This window comes from Dama dama, chromosome 18 (assembly GCF_033118175.1).
Source record: "Dama dama isolate Ldn47 chromosome 18, ASM3311817v1, whole genome shotgun sequence".
Classification (NCBI taxonomy): Eukaryota; Metazoa; Chordata; class Mammalia; order Artiodactyla; family Cervidae; genus Dama; species Dama dama.
In genome coordinates this window covers 38320235-38326968 of record NC_083698.1, presented here as the reverse complement: position 1 = coordinate 38326968, position 6734 = coordinate 38320235, and the positions used below count along the sequence as shown (strand labels likewise).

General features: G+C 35.5%; 1 protein-coding gene across 1 annotated transcript in view; it reads left to right on the top strand.

Moving 5' to 3' along the window:
* Positions 1-797: 797 nt before the first annotated feature.
* The window catches only part of LOC133072176 (platelet glycoprotein 4), a 56324-nt gene continuing 50387 nt past the window's right edge, over positions 798-6734 (top strand). The window contains exon 1 of the mRNA XM_061165150.1: positions 798-915. The gene's annotated coding sequence lies outside the window, so the exon portion shown is untranslated. The remainder of the gene's footprint in view (positions 916-6734) is intronic.

The following is a 6734-nucleotide window of genomic DNA, read 5'->3' as shown; positions in this document are numbered from 1 at the left end:
TAAAAATCAACTAGGATAGATAAACGCAAGGTAACCATGGAAGAAAAAAGGAAAAAAAAAATGAAAACTGGGAAGCTTGTGGAGGAGAGAAGTCTATCCTGAAACTTATAAAAATAGTATTTGGGGACAGGCTTCTTTATAACATGGGAAACATTTAGTGGTTTTTACTTTCGAGTTGCATGAAATGGTATGGTTTCCATGTTTTCATGGTCTTTTTTCACCTCCAAATATTACCTTCACTGTAGTCCTCTTTTCTACAACCTACTGTGATTATCCAGTTTTCCCTGAGGGGTTGCAGAAAATGAGAGGAAAAACAGGCTTGCAGCAGCCTTGGAACCTATCCAGAAAATGTTTTTAGTCCTTTGACTACTTGGAGGACGGTGCTCCAAACCTTGTATACACAGATTGGAAAACAATGATAATCCCAATGTATTCACTCTGAACAGGAATTTTTGTGTGTGTCATTAATGAAAGGAATATTACAGAATACACTGAAACACACTGGGATACCAGAGGATCTCGATTCACATTTTTATCTTTATCCGTGAACAGGAGGCATTGTGGAGTAGCAGAGTTTGCTTACTAAATACCACGACTGAATTCCCTTAAAGCCAGGAAAACAGTTGTTAGAACAATCTCTGAGGCTACATGTACCAAGCAGTGCAGAACCAGCAGGGCCAGCAGAGTCATTTGAGGGTGACATTCCACAGCAATTCAGATTCCCTAACTTGCTGTTTACTTTAAATCACAACCTCCTAACAAAGTGACGTTCGGGAATCTCTAAGAGGATGCATGATTTGAGTCCTTGGTTGCCTTTTGGAGAACACTGAGGATGACAGACACTTTCATAAAGACAAGGCTGATGTTACCTGAAGCTACGTAAGAACTGGAAGATCTCTTTTTACTTAACCTAAGGTAAATTCCTTTATCCAGACCACTGTCAATGCCCCCTCATGTGAAGCAAACTTTAATGCAGCTACTAACACGTGAGTGCTAAAATGAAGTTAAATAGGTAAGTTGAACTTCTCTTTTACTTAAAATTTACTAAATTTTGTGCAGATACTAAAGGGAAAGTGTTACTCTACCCCTGACTATTTGTCATTTGCTTCATTTAAGCAGCTAACCAAATGTGTCACGAAGAAACATGCAGGACAATTGCAGGGTTCTGCTAATTTAGAATTCTGAATTTTTATGAAATCTATCTTATGCATTAAACAGTACTAGTCTTCCATTTCTATTCTGTTTAGGTTTTAATGTTTATGGTTTACAGAATACAATCATGAAAATAAGATATATAGAAAGAATTTTAAATGATTTATAACATTTCCAGGAAAATATCTGCTTCCAGAAGTTTTATTACATATATTAGATAGATATACACTCTATATTTGGGTGTGCATGTATGTTACAAGAATTGGTTTGATTTTACAAATTATTATATGAGGCTTTGTTCAAAATGAAAAATATAATTAGAGTAAGATGTTCCAACTTTGAATACTTATGGATTCTTAGAAATCTTAATACATTTCAAGTTCTCCGAAGAAGTTTATTTGAGAAGTAGACTCTAATTCAAACTCTTTGGCCTTTTGAAAGACAGAAAACTCGGGCTTTACCACAAGCAAATCTTCTCCTTAAGTCTCTGAGAACAAATCTGAGAAAATGGTGATTTGATTTGACTATAGAGTTTGATGGGCTTCCCTGGTGGCTCAGATGGTAAAGAATCTGCCTGCAATTCTGGAGACCTGGGTTCAATCCCTGGGTTGGGAAGAACCCCTGGAAAAGGGAATGGCCACCCACTTCAGTATTCTTGCCTGGAGAATCCCATAGTGGAGGAGTCTGGCAGGCTACAGTCTAGGGGTCACAAAGAGTTAGACATGACTGAGCGACTAACGCTTTCACTTTAGGGCTTGACAGACTGTTTAATACTGCTGTGCCACTCAAATGCAAGGTTTGTACCAAATGTTTTTTAGAAGCGTCAGGGCAGAAGGATCAAACTTTTCCATTTCAAGCAAACAGAAAAAGAAAGGCATTAGAAATGTACTATTTTCTGTGTGATGATTTCTAAAATTATTATTAAATGACGTGCTTCTTAGAACGTATTTTCTCAGCTTTAAAAAGGAATTTGATTATGCTTCCCTGTCCCTGGAAAATGTGTGTGTGTGCATGCGCGCACGTGTGTATGCATGTATATGAGTTTAACTCTTTCAGGAATCTGACACCCAAGTTTATATATCTCCAAATTTAACAGATTATCAGTTGCCACAGACATCAACAAAATTGTTTAAAAGATGGACTAGAGTATGGTTAGTATGTCTCCTTTTTAGTACATGGAACAAAATTACTGTTCTCATTATCCATCTGATTTCTTTCCTGGTTTTAAACATTCATCATGCTCTTCAACTTCTTTTTTCTGCTGGTATTTAAAAAGAGTGAAAAAAAAAAAAACCTTTAGCATTTTAAAGCATATCATTTTGATCAAGCCATCAGCCAATGTGAACATGTAAACTGATTCTCTAACTCTTCTTAAAATTATTTTATTTCCTTTTTAAGACCCTACAGGGACTATTTATAACGTAGATGACACTTCTCAAAAGAAAACTTTGTTGTACCCTCAATTCAATGAATTTAGTATTTCTGCCACTGAAATTACAAATTAATTGCTCACACAATTTTTTCAATCTTTTTTGGCACTGTTTAACTAAATCCTATATTTTGTTACTGATTATTGATTTTTCCCCCTACTATTTCATAACACCACGCTTTAAGGCCAAGCTATCCTCTTACTTGAAGATTTCTGTTGTTCCCTCCTAATTATTTCCCTTCCACTGTATGAACACAAATTGTACTGACAACTATGCAAATCTTAACACTTTCTTAAGTTTCTTAGTATTGTTTAAATGTTGACATTTCTCCACCTCCTCAGAGAGTTAAGTCAGCTTTGCAAACAGTTCAAATAAAGATTAGGTCTGCCAACATTTTCAGGCCTGTGGAATTTACATACTGATATGGCCCTGCCCATATGAGAACTATCCAGATATAGAGAGGAGCTCCCTCTCTAATCTATCTTGTATACACGGCTCCCACCGTGGCTTCCAGGAGACACAGGGGAGAGCTTACATCATGAACGCAGTGGGCTTGTCAACACTTTGATAATGTGCTTTGATTCATTAGATGATGTAGCTTAAGTCTAAACTTTAATGACCCAGATATTCTGCATTATCCTTAATGATGACCTTTGAAATTTTCCTTTAAAAGTGATATTAAAAACTTCCATTTTAATCTCTTAAGCTTTCACTGGCATTATCATATCTATGTCTTATGCATGTAATAGTCTCTTTAAATTATGTACATGTGTATTTCATTCCTGTATGTGAAGCCCCACCTTGCCATACAAAACAGATAGAACCTGTCATTGGTTTAATACTTCCATAATGACCAGGGCAGCAACTGGAAAAATAGATATTTATGTAGCACACATAATCATGTGTGCTATACATGTGCATAAATATGTGTGTGTGTAAATCTCCATGGTTAGTTACCCCAAGGATTAAAGTGATAAATATAATTTTGCCTTATGGTTTTACACCGGTAACTAAAGTTTTAAGATACTTTACAGTGTATCTGTGCAGTATTATGTGTTACAGGTCTTCAGAATGAATTTTATTTTTTTAGTTAATTTCAAAATAATTCTGTTAACTTAATTTCAGAATACTTTCATTGTTCATTCCTTGTTTATGGTACTTAGATATCATTTTCTTTTATTAGGCTATATAAAATTGTTACTCAGCTTGAACAAACGTGCTGAAAAGAATATGCAAATTAGGTATTGATCAAGAACTCATATATATATATACACACACACACACATATATATGTATATATATATATATATACACATTTTTCTTTCAGAAAAGACTATAGGCTCTTTAGTCAGTCTATTTGGGTTTTAATTATTATGGTACATAATAGCTGTATGACCTCAACTAGTTGTCTAAAAGTATAGCAAGGTTGTATGATAGGTCAATAAGATAACAGAAATGAGATGCTTATTTCAACAACTGGCAGATAAGCCCTCAATACATGTTAAGTCTGTTATTGCATCATCATCATAATTTATAGGTCTTTGCTTAACCATACAATCTAGAATTGCAATGCATATGATACTAAAATTCTTTTCATTTGCTGAACTGTTTAAAAAAAAGAGGGTCAATTAAAAGTTTTTATTTACTACATAGAATCTATATAAAACTTTACAAATCTGCCATATGACTTGATTGTCAGCTTGAGGCTGTAGGTAGGTTCTGTAGTTACTCTCTTTGACAAGAAAGGAAATGAGAAATATGACTGTGGGCTGCTCATTCACAAAACCTATTATTGTTATTATTATTAATAGGGCTGTGGTCAGAACTTGGGCCATGCCATGCAATTCCTCTTCTATTATTCATTCACTGTATGCTTCTCAGATATGTTGCAATATTTATAATTACTCAGTGTACTTCACTCTTCCTCTTTTACTTCACAAGTGTTACATTCCATGAATCAGCTAATCTAGAAATATATTCTAAAGGATTTTTGAAACCATAGAAATGCTAGAATAAAGTTTATTATTTTTCCTATTTTTGGAGAAAGCATTTCAAAGTATGACATAATACTTAAAAGGGAATTACTGTGAAAGTTAAAGGCATAAAAATGGAAATTATCAGTAATTTAAAAATTCAATAAAAATAAAGTTTAGTCCAAAAAAAATTCTTTTAATTGTCTAATGTCAGAAGACTGGTTATTTCCTTACTAGCTAATAAGGAAAAGATATCACAAATGTTTAAAATATAAATGCTAATATGCTTTAGACAATAGGTGAAACTTCAAATATTTAGCAATAAAATAAGTACTTATTATAAACAAAGTTTAGTATGAGCCAGTGTGACTGATGTATGCTGCTGCTTCTAAGTCACTTCAGTCGTGTCTGACTGTGCGATCCCATAGAGGGCAGCCCACCAGGCTCCGCAGTCCCTGGGATTCTCCAGGCAAGAAGACGAGTGGGTTGCCATTTCCTTCTCCAATGCATGAAAGTGAAAAGTGAAACTGAAGTCACTCAGTCATGTCTGACTCTGTGCAACTTCATGGACTGCAGCCCACCAGGCTCCTCTGTCCATGGGATTTTCCAGGCAAGAGTACTGGAGTGGGATGCCACTGCCTTCTCCAGACAGATGTATGAAGATGGGCCTTTTCACATATTGCTGTATACATGTATGAACAGAAATTTGGTAAAACTCCCACTGCCAACACAAGTACATACTTTTCACCTAGAAATTTCACTTTCTGCTAGTTACTAGTGTCCTAGCACAGTAAACAAAATTATATATGTACATAAATTTTTAGCATTGTTTTTGTAATATCAAAGAACAATTTGGTTAGCCAAAAAGTTTGTTCAGGTTTTTCCATTGTGTGTGTATGTGCATGTTCAGTCATGTCCAACTCTTTGCAATCCCATGGACTGTAGTCTGCCAGGCACCTCTGTCCATGGGATTCTCCATCCAAGAACACTGCATTGGGTTGCTATTTCCTCCTCCAGGGGACCTTTCTGACACAGGGATTGAATCCGTGTTCCTATGTCTCCTGCATAGGCAGGCAGACTCTTTACTCTGAGCCACCAGGGAAGAAAGGTGTAACAGAATGGAAAAAGAAAAATCGAAAGTTCTATTACATATGATATTGGTCACTTAAAAGGCAATGGTACGTTCTTAGGACTATTTTTTCAATAATTGAGAAAGAGGACAGAGAATTAACACTATCAGTGATATGAAAATATCTCCAAGTCCCTTGATATTAAAGAGACAAGTTGTAGAAAGTGTGATTCAGTATATGGTTTAGTCCATGTGTGTGCGTGTGTGTGTATGTTATATTTAAGTTTATACTTAGAAATCAGTAAAATGATGACTCTCTGCTGTGTGTTTATGCTTATAAGTTTATAACATACAGAAGTGTATACTTATAAGTTTATATATATATGTAAGTTTAAAATTTATAAAATTCCTAGGTGGTGGTGACATACCTAATGTTGGTCACTTCTGAGGAACAAAACTGATGCTTGAATGAGACTTCTCATTTTACACCTTTTTATAATATTCAATATTTTTTACTTGTCCATATTACCTTGATGAATTCCCTAAAATAAAAATTTGCTTGACAGAAAATGACCACATGCCAATTATTTATTAAGCAAACACTATATATGTCAAGGACTGCACTGAGCCCATCACATCACTACTCTCACCTTTGCAACAACTCTGAGAGGGAGCTATTTCCAGTAGCAACAAGTCACACACTGTAGGAAGGGGTGAATTCCAAAATCTGAGTTAGGTCCATTTACTTCTATAGCACATGCCCTTCATCTCCAAGCATTATCTGTGGTATGAACAAATAGTATAATAACCTCTTATTTCTGGCCATTCTCATTTCTTTCAAAAATATTGTTGTGGTTATGACAATCATGTGCATCCAGTCATTCAACTGATTACCAGCTATGAGCCTGCTCTGTGCTCCTGGGGCTTCAGCAGTGCAATAAACAGACAAGGGTCTCTCATTCCATGGAGTCAACATTCTAGCAAATGCAGAGAAAGGACCAGAAAAAAAAATGTCAAATGCTTGTCTGATGGTGCTGTGTGATCTCCAGTAATCAGAGCAGAAGGGAGAAAGGGACTGACTCCAGGGGAAGGGAAGCACTTCGTTGCCTC